Source organism: Ailuropoda melanoleuca, chromosome X (genome assembly GCF_002007445.2).
Source record: "Ailuropoda melanoleuca isolate Jingjing chromosome X, ASM200744v2, whole genome shotgun sequence".
NCBI classification, from domain to species: Eukaryota; Metazoa; Chordata; class Mammalia; order Carnivora; family Ursidae; genus Ailuropoda; species Ailuropoda melanoleuca.
The window spans coordinates 71,110,606-71,122,916 of record NC_048238.1 but is presented as its reverse complement, the minus strand read 5'-3'; the positions used below and the strand labels follow the sequence as shown (position 1 = coordinate 71,122,916).

The following is a 12,311-nucleotide window of genomic DNA, read 5'->3' as shown; positions in this document are numbered from 1 at the left end:
CTTGTACATCTGGAACCTGATCTGGGCCATCCTGGTGAGAGATGACAATGACTGCAGGGAGTTCATTTTCTTGTGTCCAGACTAACATCTACATCCCTATGTTTATTGAGGGATCCATCCCATTTTGAACTTGAGCTGATTTGTATTACACATCCTGGGCTGTATATATTTTCCTTTCCTTTTACTATTTTCATTGCACAAGGAAGGTGCTTTAGAGTTTTTTTAATCCATGTGTGCTGGTTGCCCTGGGCTGAAGGAGCCTGTGACCAAACTTCCCCCTGAATCCTGCTTTGAAGCATCTCCCTTCTCCCTGTGGGCTGAGAGCAGTGGGCCATCTCATGCTCCCTCCCACATTCCCTCCACTGCAGGTTCCCTGCTTGGCTAACTGGGAGGTTAGGCCCATGAGCCTGCTTTCAGTTCAACAGACTTTATTTGGAGGGAAGAGAAAGAAGCATGTTGTGAAACTACTTTCCTCCCATGACCTTTACTAAGTCCTGGGGAGTGGAGACATCAGAGGACTTCTCCAGTGTAAGATTTATTTGAGCACCATGCTTGCCCATCCCCTAGGCATCTGTAGCATCCATGACACTGTCATGTAGATTCAAAAATTAGTTCTGAGACCACCTAGTACATAATTCCCTTGGTTTAGTGATGTTCCCATTCTGATGCTGAGCCACTCTCTGTGGGGAGGTCTAGGGATATTTATTCATTCTTATTATTTTTTGACTTTCAAAACCAGGACACTTTTATGGTAGTTTAAAAATGGATACTGCTCAGGGGCACCTGGGTGGCACAGCGGTTAAGCGTCTGCCTTCGGCTCAGGGCATGATCCCAGCGTTATGGGATCGAGCCCCACATCAGGCTCCTCCACTATGAACCTGCTTCTTCCTCTCCCACTCCCCCTGCTTGTGTTCCCTCTCTCGCTGGCTGTCTCTATCTCTGTCAAATAAATAAATAAAATCTTTAAAAAAATGGATACTGCTCAAAAGGAAAAAAAAAATCATTAAATACCCTTGAAAGTCTATTTCCCATGGATACGCACTGTGATCATTTGTATATTTTTTTCAGAAATTTTACTATACATGTATAATCATGCATTTTTATGATTAGCAATGACATGACGATCTACTTAAAGCTTTGTGAATTACTTTTTTATGATAAATACCATATTATTAAAGTCAGTTCGAGCCAATCAGTATAAGCCCACATAATAATAAAAGTGACCCTAAAATCTCTAATGATCTATTCTGGCATGATAATAATGATAAAAAAGGTCAATATTATTACTGACTCCCTTTGTGCCCCATACTGTTGTATGTGATAAACCTATACTTACTCAATCATCACCACAGCCTATGAGGAAGAGCTACTGTTGCCTGACTTTAAATATCAGGCAACTGAGGCGAAGTGAGGGCAGGACTAGCAAGTCACAAGACCAAGTTTTGAACAGATTCTGTGTGGCTGCTGAGGCCCTACCTACATTTAACCAGTGTGCATTGACCCTCAATCTTACTGTTGATTACATTTAAAGGGACATTGAAGTCACACTACATGCCATATACTCTAGGCAGGTTTTCTTTTTCTTTTTTTTTTATTAAGTTCAATTAGCCAACATGTAGTACATCATTAGTTTTTGATGTAGTGTTCAACGATTCATTAGTTGCATAATACCCAGTGCTTATCAGATCACGTGCCCTCCTTAATTAGGCAAGTTTTCTTATTTACTCATTGGGACAGCTCTGTGACAAAGGTCTGGTGAGTCCCATTTCATAGGTGACCAAGCTTAGACTGACAGAGCCTACCTAAGGCATCTGTCTAGATAAGTGGCAGGATGGGAATGAGGTTCCATTCTCTGCCCTCCCTAGAGGACACAGAGCAGCCTCACTTTCAGAAGATGGGCTTCCAGGGCTGGAGAACTGATTGGATCAGCTCCTGTACAATTGTGGCAGGTACTCACTAAGCAACCCCTCTGGTTGATGAAGATAACAGAGGAGATGAAATCTCACCCTTTGTGCTAAGAGACCTGGGTATCGGGCCACATGTGTTGGCTGATCCTTGAAGTGCTGACTTAGGCTTGGGGCAGAAGCACAGATCAACAGGTGATCTAAAGGGAAGGAAAGCAATATGTACAGAGCTATTTTAAGCAAATGCATTTTATATTTAATTTCCTTTAATCGTAACAGCTATCCAAAATATACATTATTCAAATCAGGGTACTGACTATAAGGGAATTTAAATAAACTAGGGAAACAATTTATTTTCTTAGGATCAACAGCTAACTGTGGTATTATTTTAAAGTTTTTCACTTTTTGTCTTAAATCCTCCTGGGCTTTGAATGACTTAAACCCCAGGGGCTGCCTTACATGTGTTACTTAATTTTCAGAATTGTGAGCTACATAGTTTTTGTCACAATATTATTGAAATTTAAAACATGATAAATGGAGAATGTACTAAGAATTGTGTGAAAACAAGGGAGAAATCATTTGCAAAGTACAACTCATCTGCTGGATTAGTATCCATAGTTTGGGAAACACATAGTAACAAACAAAAACTGGCTTATAATTTAAACAGCAAATTCATATAAAATTATAAATGATCAATAAACATGTCAAAATATGCCCAAACCACAAGCATTAATAAGATGCAAGTATAAAAGCTTAGATTCATATTGAATGGAAAATATAATATGCAAAAGATGAGAAATGTGATTCCTTTTTTGGAAAAGACTGCACACGTGTGTGTGTGTGTGTGTGCAAGCATCTATTTTCATGTACCCTTCACCTACAGGGACGCATCTGGAGAGGAGGCACCATTCTATGACAACAGACCCCTTTGAGTCAGGCGGTAGGACTGCAGCTGGTGAGAAATGCAGGACAATTTCAGTTTATAAATGTACTTTCATACGTTTGAAATATTGTGTTCAGGAAAAAAGTATTTTGATGACAATTTGAAAGCAAATATACTTATAAACAGATTCAGAAAAGTATTGTACACATGTATTCGTTACTTTCGAAAAACATTCATTTTATTAAATTATTTAGAAAAACAAGGTAGGAAAAAGTAGAATTGAAAGTGTTTCTCCCCATATGTGTGTGTGTTTATACGTCTCTCTATCTCTATCACCCCAAATACTCACATTCACAAGTGCATCTTTTTCTTCAGTTCAAACCAAGGCTGGACAGCCAATCTCAGGTTTAGACAGCCCAGAAAATGATGGTGATACAGCTGGGTGGCCACTAGTGGGATAAAAAAATTCCATTAAACTCTGGCTGAAACCATTAGACCAAGATCCAGACTTCCATCCCTTCCTTCCCCTTGCTGAGCCCCCAGGTTTGAGACTCTCAGAGTTGACATCTGGACCTGGCTACCTGGTGGCATCCATCTCCATTTTTCTTTTTTAAGGAAAGGAATGCATTTAGCAAAGGGGAAGAAATATCAGATGGTTTGTTTACTAAGACACACCAATTCTGTTTGGAAAATTCATATGAATACTAAAGCAATTCCATCCACAGTTTACCCTAAATCTACTTTGTGTTCTTTGATCTATTTCTTCCCTCCTCAGTGTGGCTTGACACGTCCATTCTGTAGAGGGTCTTTTCCAGAGAGCAGGGCAGGCATTCACCCTCCATTATCCCATCATTGTACAGGCTGCCAGGCCTTCTCCCACCCCCTGTCATCTGTCCGTGACACAGGACACAGCTGTCCAGATCCTGCCCAAAGGCCCCATCCTCACAGTTTCCTCCCTCCTTCCCCAGCTGCCCTTTCACGCTCTGCCCCCTGCCAAGGCACGCTACCGCCACCTAGTGTTTCATCGTCTGCAGGCCCCGGAGTATATGTTTTTAGAATCTTTTACATCCATCAGTTTCTCAGACAGAATTAGAATCATTCTGAACATGGATTCAAAGACTGTATTTTAAATGAGGGTATTGTGTTTTTTTGCTCCTAGCTGACCTTTCTTTGTAGAGAAGTTTAATGATGGTGGTGAGTTGGTGCCATCTTGTGACAAAACCTGCACTGCAGCTTGAACTTCGCGGACAGGAAGGTAGAGGGAGGGGCTGTGGCCCAAACCAACCAGACAGAGCCTTCTGGAAATCTGGATGGAAAGGGGACATTTCCAAGGTATGGGGGTACTGCGAACCTTTGGACAGAAAGTGTAGCCTCCTGTGTTAAAGAAAAAGCTCTATATGAGTGGAGGTAAAAGATCCTTTTAATTTTTATTTTATTGGCCCATGAATTGACGGAAAGATTAATGTAACAATAGAAAATAGTGACATAGGCCCAGTTACATTTAAAAAATTAGAATATGACTAAAGCAGCATTTCAAATCTGTGGAGATACAGGACGATTAAGAAGTGATACCGAGATAGCTAGATAACTTCATAAGGTTAAAAAATAAATAGGGGCCCATTTCTCTATCTTGAAATAGCAGGATAAATTCCAAATGATTCTGAATGAAATGTAAAAAAATCCGTATGAGTATTAGAAGAAAACATAGGTGAATTATTCTATAACCTGAGTGGAGGAAAGTTTCCTCGATATAAATCAATATCCAGGAGCATTAAGGAAAAAGATCGATGTATTTGACAACATAAAAATAACAATGACAACTGTGCATGGCAAAAACATGCTAGCCAAGTAAAGACACTGGAAGAAACCTTTGCAGCTAACATCTTTAGCAAAGCATTGATATCCCTCCTGTATAAATGCTTATCAATATGGAGGCATGAAAAGACAACAGCCCTGTTAAAGACATGTAAGAAATTAACAGTTAACAGAAAAAAAATTGTCTTTAAGCGTATGAAAAGTCTGCAGCTTGCTTTAAGAGAGGTGCAATTAAAACTATACTAAGATATTGTTTCTTAACTATTAGATTGACAAAGATCCAAATGTTTGTCAGTGTACTCAGTTGGTGAGAATGTGGAAAAACTTGTCCTTTCACTCCCTGCTCACAGGGGTGCAAAATGGTATGATCACTGGAGTAGGCTTAATAGTGGTCCCCAAAGATACTAGGTGCTAATCCCTGGAACCTGTAAATGTTGCTTATATGGAAAAGGTTCTTTGCAGATGTGATTAAGTTGATGCTTTTAGGTATAATAATAAATATAGATACAGCTATTCACACTGGCGCTATTTGAGTAGCAAAAGAATAGGAACAACCTAATGGGGGGGTTTATCCTGGATTATCAAAATCGGCCCTAGATGCAAACCCAAGTGTCTTCATAAGAGAGAGACAGGGGGAGAGTTGACACAGACAGAAGAAGGGAAGGCAGTGTGATGAAGGATGCGGAGGTTGGAGTCATGAAGACACAGCCAGAGAATGTTGCTAGATGTCAAAAGCTGTAAGAGGCAGAGAAGCTTCCCCGGAGTCTCCAGGAGTGAAGCACTGCTAATACCTTGATTTTGGCCCCATAAAACAAATTTTGGCCTCCAGAACTGTGAGAGAATATTTCTGTTTAATAACGCTGAATATGTGGTAATTTTTTGCAGTAACCATAGGGAACTAATATAATCATTACGGTGGGGAATTTGAAAATATCTTGCAATTTTATATGTGGCCTTACTTTTTGACTCAAAAATCCTATTTCCAGAATTATCCTAAAGATATACTGGCAATGACACAAAAAGATTTTTGATATAGATATAATAATAAATATAGGTACAGATATTCACTCTGGTGCTATTTGAATAGCAGAAAATGGGAACAAATTAAATATTCATCAGTTGTGTAATGGATGAATAAACTATCACACAGTCACACAAAGTATGGTGTAAAGAAGACTGATGAAAATCTCCACATAGGGCTGTGGAGGAATCTCCAGAATATAATGTAAAGTGAAAAAGTCAGTGTAAAGATGTAAATAGCATGGTACTTTTTATCTAGGAAAGGGGAAATGCCAAAATTAAGATGTCTTACTTCAATTAAAAGTAAAAGGACTTCTCTTTTCGGGACCAGAAGGAGTAGATACACTTCTCTCTGTTACTCCTTTTAGGTGCAGCTGAAATCTCTGAATATTATATGGGCAACAAATACAAGACTCTGAAAGGTGGAGAGGAAAAAGGCAGACCGACTCGGGACTTTGGGACCCAAGTAATGACACACAGTGAATTCTCTTGGTTGTATTTTGCCTCATATATGCCAGACCAGGTGCTGGAGGAGTAGGGAACCAAAAAAATGATAATGCCAACAGGAAAAGACAAGAAGAACCCCAAGAAAATCTTTTCTCTGGACAAAGAACCAGAGAAAGGAACCTAGCAAGAAAGGAAGTGTTTAGACAATAACTTCTCTAACACCACAGAATGAAGCATAGCTCCACCTCCACCATGCCAGCAAAGGCTGAGTGGGGAGCATGAATTCCGTGCCCACATGATTGTAATTAGGCACCCATCCTTACCCTTGGGGGATATGAGAGAAGACTGCATGTAGAACAATGACTTTCATCCCAACCTGGAGGAAATGAGCACCGCTCCGCATGGTGTTAGTGGAGACCATGCGGGAGCCTACCTTCCACCCACACTCAGTGGTAATTAGGCCCCTTCTTCTCTTCTCTTGGAAGTTTCATGACCATCCAATGAGGAGGAGGCCTCCTCCCCTCCACAGTGTCAGGGGGGACCACTTGGAAGGCAGTAAGGAGGTATCTTCCCCACCTGCCTGGGTGGTATCAGTGGAGGCCTGGTGGGGTGTGAAATCCTGCTTCTACCAAGCAGTAACAAGGCACCTCTTCCCTTCCACTCCCATGTGCACCCACTTCCCCCATGTCAGTGGAGGCTGAGTGGGGAACCTCGACTTTCATCTGGTTGGGAACACATGCTTGGAGTTGCAAACATCCATGAAGAGAGGATAGCAACACCTCATAGCAAGTTTTTGGTGAAGAACTAAATCTAGTCAACAACATGAAGAACCTATCCCTAGGCCCTGTTTAACAAAATGCTACATAAATACTAGCTGTCTGTACCCCCTAGATCAGATAACTCATGTAGCTCCTTTATCTGCGCCCTCAGATAGGGCCCCTGAACCTGGACACAGATCAGAATCACCTTGGAATCCTTTTCTAACCTCTCATCTGAAACTCTCTGCTTAGGGAAAATGGAACTTGTGTATCAAAGGCCATTCCAGTTACTCAGCTGTAATAACATGGGCCTTAGAAAACAGATATGCCCATTTGACATAACACTGTATGTGAGTGTCTATTTCACCTTCGTTCCTCCAACACCAGGTATTACCATCTTATGTCTTTATTGTTAATATGATTGCTCATTTCCCCAGACTTGCTCCATTGGAAGGGTGATCAGAGGCTAGTGGTGGTGGTCTGAAGAGTGAAGGTGTTTTGCTTTTGGCAAAAGGGGACCTACTGTTCTATTAGGCACATAGTTGCTCCAGTAAAACACAGTGATTGCTGGATCTGTCTCTCCCTGTACAGCTCTTCATGGTGGTGGCCGAGTTCATACCAGGTGCCTGAAGGAGGCAGATTCTGAGGATCTGTGTCCAGATGGCTGCTGAAGCTTCTACTCCAGATTCAAGGACAGCAGTCCTCAGGAGAGCCCGTCACCTTACATCCCTGGTGGAATCTGGTACCTGGCTGAAGTGAGTGCGTAGATCTGAACAAAAGCATATTGTGGAATAGCCCCTGTGAGGTTCACAAACTAGCCTAGAAGTAGAGAAGCTGCTTTGATGTCATCATGGGAGAAGAGGTTTAGCAGGTGGAATTTTATTTCATCAGCAACTATAGCCTGTGTAGTAGCCCCTGAGGCTCATCTTAGAGACATTTTTTTTCCCCTGAAAAGTAATGAATCATCCAGTTTAGGAAGGAACTTACTTGGTCTTTAACATACATTTGCAATAAATATACCTAAATTGTTCTCACCATATAAATAATAGTCAGCAATTCCCATGTCTTTCAGATGGGTGTGGAAATGTGCAGTTGTTAGATCTTCCTAGTAATTTGACATTGTAACAGATTCTTCTCTGGTACCCATGATTTTTTCCCATTATATAATGAAATTTTTTAAAAGAGCCAGAAAATTTCCAAGTGTTAAAGATATCAGTGACTAGGGGCGCCTGGGTGGCACAGCGGTTAAGCGTCTGCCTTCGGCTCAGGGCGTGATCCTGGTGTTATGGGATCGAGCCCCCACGTCAGGCTCCTCCGCTATGAGCCTGCTTCTTCCTCTCCCACTCCCCCTGCTTATGTTCCCTCTCTCACTGGCCGTCTCTATCTCTGTCAAATAAATAAATAAAATCTTTAAAAAAAATTAAAGATATCAGTGACTAGGGGCGCCTGGGTGGCTCAGTCGTTAAGTGTCTGCCTTTGGCTCAGGGCGTGATCCCAGGGTTCTGGGATCGAGCCCCGCATTGCTCCCTGCTCCGCTGGGAGCCTGCTTCTTCCTCTCCCACCCCCCCTGCTTGTGTTCCCTCTCTCGCTGGCTGTCTCTCTGTCAAATACATAAAATCTTTAAAAAAAAAGATATCAGTGACTAGAAATAATAATGGTAATAATAACAACAACTATTATTATTATTTTTAAGATTTTTATCCACTTATTCCAGAGAGAGAAAGAGCATGGAGAGTAGCAGAGGGAGAGGGACAAGCAGACTCCTCACCTAGCACAGAGCCCAACGTGGGGCTTGATCCCAGGACCCCGAGACTCGGACCCCAGGTGAAACCAAGAGTCAGATGCCCAGCTGACTGAGTCACTCATGTGCCCCTAGAACTTAATATAAAAAAATAATTATTACCCTAGCATTTGTCCTCTTATAATGATACTCAGCTATGTTCCCTAAAATAACTGGTTACTCTTAAATATCATTATGATTATTTTCCTAGAATAGAATATTTTTATTTCCATACTTTAGAAGGAAATGGACATTACCTTTCCCTAAATATTTGGATATATTTCATTAGAAATGATTATTTCTGCTTTGGTTATATGTAACATGGACCAATATGATAAGACATAGCATGGATCTGCTAATGCTACAAGAACACACAATTGTGGGAATCTTTCACCTGATTTATTTAATTGCATCAGAGAATTATGAATATATAAAAATATATAAAATACTTTATTGATGTAAGATTGGCATACAATATGCTGCATAAAGTATATGCTTTGATAAGTTTTTTAAAAAGATTTTATTTATTTGACAGAGAGAGACACAGCAAGAGAGGAAACACAAGGAGAGGGAGTGGGAGCAGGAGAAGCAGACTTCCTGCTGAGCAGGGAGCCTGATGCAGGGCTCGATCTCACGACCCTGGAATCATGACCTGAGCTGAAGGCAGACGCTTAACGACTGAGTCACCCAGGCGCCCCTGATAAGTTTTGATATTTGTATGCACCTGTGAATCTAATACTACAGTTAAGATAATGAACATACTCATCACCTAAAAACATTGTGCTCGATGGTAATGCCCCCATCTACCTCTCTCTAGCCTCTTTCCACATCACCCTGCCTCATTCCCAGGCAACTACTGATCTTCTGTCAGTATGGGTTGGTTTTCTTTTCTTATAATTTTATGTGAATGGAATATACAGTGTGTAGTTTTTGTGTCTTGTTTCCTGCAACCTAATTATGTCTAGATTTATCCATTTGTTGCATGTATGAATAGTTCCTTCTTTTTTATCATTGACTAATATTCCATTATATGGACATATCACAATTTGTTCTATCCATTTACCTGGTCATGGATATTTGGGTTGTTTCCAGTTTCGGGCTCTTATAAATAAAGCTGCTATGAATATTTGTACATGAGTCTTCATTTGGACATATGTTCCCTTTCTCTAGGGTAAATACTTAGGAGTGCAATGGCTGGGACATATAGTAGTTGTAAGGTTGACATTTTAAGAAACTGCCAAACTGGTTTCCAAAGTGTTGGCATCATTTTTCATTGCCACTAACAGTGTATGAGAGTTCCATCCTCCACAACCCTGCCAGGACTTGCTATGGTCATTCTTTAATGTTGGCTATTCTTAGAGGGGTATAGTGGTATCTTGTAGGTTTTATTTACATTTCCCTAATGACTTTGAGTATTTGAGAAAAGGTGATTAGCATCTTTTCATGTGCTTATTTAACATTTATATATCCTTTCTAATGGAGTGTCTATTCAAATTTTTTGCCCATTTATTTGTTGGAGTAACTGTTTTCTTGTTATTGGCCTTTGTGAGATGTTCTGTATTCTGCATGTGAGTCCTTTATCAGAGTTCTGATTTGCAAATATTTTATCCCCATCTGTGGCTTGTCTTTTAATTCTCTCAACAGTGTCTTTGGAAGAGCAGACATTTTTAACTTTGAGGAAGTCCAGTTTATTGATTTGTTCACTTGCAATTATAGTTTTGATTTTGCATCTTTGAAATCTTTACCTAATCCAAGATCACAAGATTTTCTCCTTTGTTTTCTTTTAGAAGTTTTAGGTTTTATATTTAGGTCTATGATCCGTTTTGAGTTGACTTTTGTATATGGTATGATACATGGATCACAGTTGATGTTTGTGCATATGGTTACTCACCTGTTTCTGCACCATTTGTTGAAAAGACTGTTCTTTCTCCACCGAATTGCCTTTGCATTTTTGTCAAAAATCAGTTGTTCTTATAGGTGCGAAATTTCTGGACTCTTTATTCTGTTCCTTTGATCTACTTACTGTCAGCCTTGATGCCAATACCACACTGTTTTGATTACAGAAGGTTTATCATAACTCTTGAAATCAGGTAGTTTTGATCCTCCAACTTCATTCTTTTTTTAAAAAGAATTTTTGAGTAGTTGACACACAATGTTACATTAGTTTCAGGTGTACAACATAGTGGTTCGAGAAGTTTTTACGTTATGCTGTGTTCATCACAAGCTTAGCTACCATCTGTCACCATACAACACCATTACAAAGCCATTGACTATATTTCCTACGCTGTGCTTTTTATTCCTAAGACTTATTCATTCCATAGTTGGAAGCCTGTATCTCCCACTCCCCTTCCCCCATTTTGCCCATCCCACATCCCCTTCCCCTCTGGCGACCATCAGTTTGTTCTCTGTATATATAGGTGATTCTGCTTTTTGTTTATTCATTTGCTTTTTTAGATTCCACATGTGAGTAAAATCATATGGTATTTGTCTGTCTTAGTCTGACTTATTTCACTTAGCATAATACCCTCTGGGTCCATCCATGCTGTGAATAGCACAATTAGATTTGTTCTTTTTCAAAGTTGTTTTTATCATCTAGATCCTTTGCATTTCAACATGAATTTTAGAATCAGCCTCTTAGTTTCTTAACAAACAAAATGTGTGCTAGGATTTTTATTAGGATGACACTGAATCTATAGGTCAGTTTGAGGAGAACAGACATCTTTACAATACGAGTGTTCTGACACATGAAGATGGTATGTCCCTCCATTTAGTTAGATCTTTAATTTCTGTCAGCAATGTTTTGTAGTGTTCAATGTACCTACCTTACACATACGTGGAGAGATTATTCCTAAGTATTTTATACTATCATGAATGATGGTATTTTTTTAATTGCAATTTGCACATATATTTTCAGTAAACTGTCAGCAGCCAAAGTGTCAAAAAATAGCCATTGAGGAATCATTTTGGTTGAAAGCTCAGACTACTTACTCTACAATGGAAAAAGTACTTGATGCATAACGTGCATTTGTTTATATTTCTGTATCAGCTTTTAGAGGTTATTGGCAATGTATTGAAACTAGGGAGAAAAATGTCCCAGAGGCAAGACTACAGTTCATCTCAAAAAAAAAAAATTCCATCACTAAAATAGTTCAGTAGTTTTCAAGTTTATATGTGTGTTTAGAATTGAATCCATTGAATTGTAGTGTTTTTCTTTTTTACTCCCCAGCTATTCCACTATAATTAATTCCTGGGATCTTGAGTGGGGAGAGAAGAGGAAGAAGCATATATGAATGTGAGTACATATGTATGCATATATATTGCTAAAGCTGTTAGGAATATATTGTCAGGAATACTTGAGGGGTGAATTACTGTGTGTTATGTCAGTCCTGCTCAGTTCCTACCACATGTTCGGAACCAAATCAGGGTGGTTGCTACTTGTTTTTTCCAAGCTTTCCTTGGCCAGTATGTTTACCATGGTGACTCAGTGACTGCTGTGGGGTTTGGTGCAGACTGATGCACTCAGATCTGTTGGGTGAATCATTTGTTACTATGATAGGTATTAAGTGTTGTTTTCCTTGTTTTTACAAACTAAATTTTATTCATTTCATACATTATATAAAACATCTTTTTTATCATTTCATTTTTTTCATCTGATAAGTGTACTTTTTAATCTCCATCCCCTATTTCCCCCACCCCCCACCCCC

At 39.8% G+C, this 12,311-nt stretch overlaps 1 long non-coding RNA gene across 4 annotated transcripts in view; it reads left to right on the top strand.

The window, feature by feature from the left end:
• The window catches only part of LOC105240553, a 39,222-nt gene that overhangs the window by 13,872 nt on the left and 13,039 nt on the right, over nt 1-12,311 (top strand). For 2 of the 4 annotated variants that reach the window (XR_004622466.1, XR_004622464.1), the window contains 4 exons: nt 3,947-4,119; nt 5,991-6,088; nt 7,419-7,582; nt 11,834-11,899. This is a non-coding gene — a long non-coding RNA (uncharacterized LOC105240553). Of the gene's footprint in view, nt 1-2,787; nt 2,860-3,946; nt 4,120-5,990; nt 6,089-7,418; nt 7,583-9,142; nt 9,202-11,833; nt 11,900-12,311 lie in introns of those variants that run through there. The other 2 variants (XR_004622465.1, XR_004622467.1) reach the window with 2 other exon arrangements.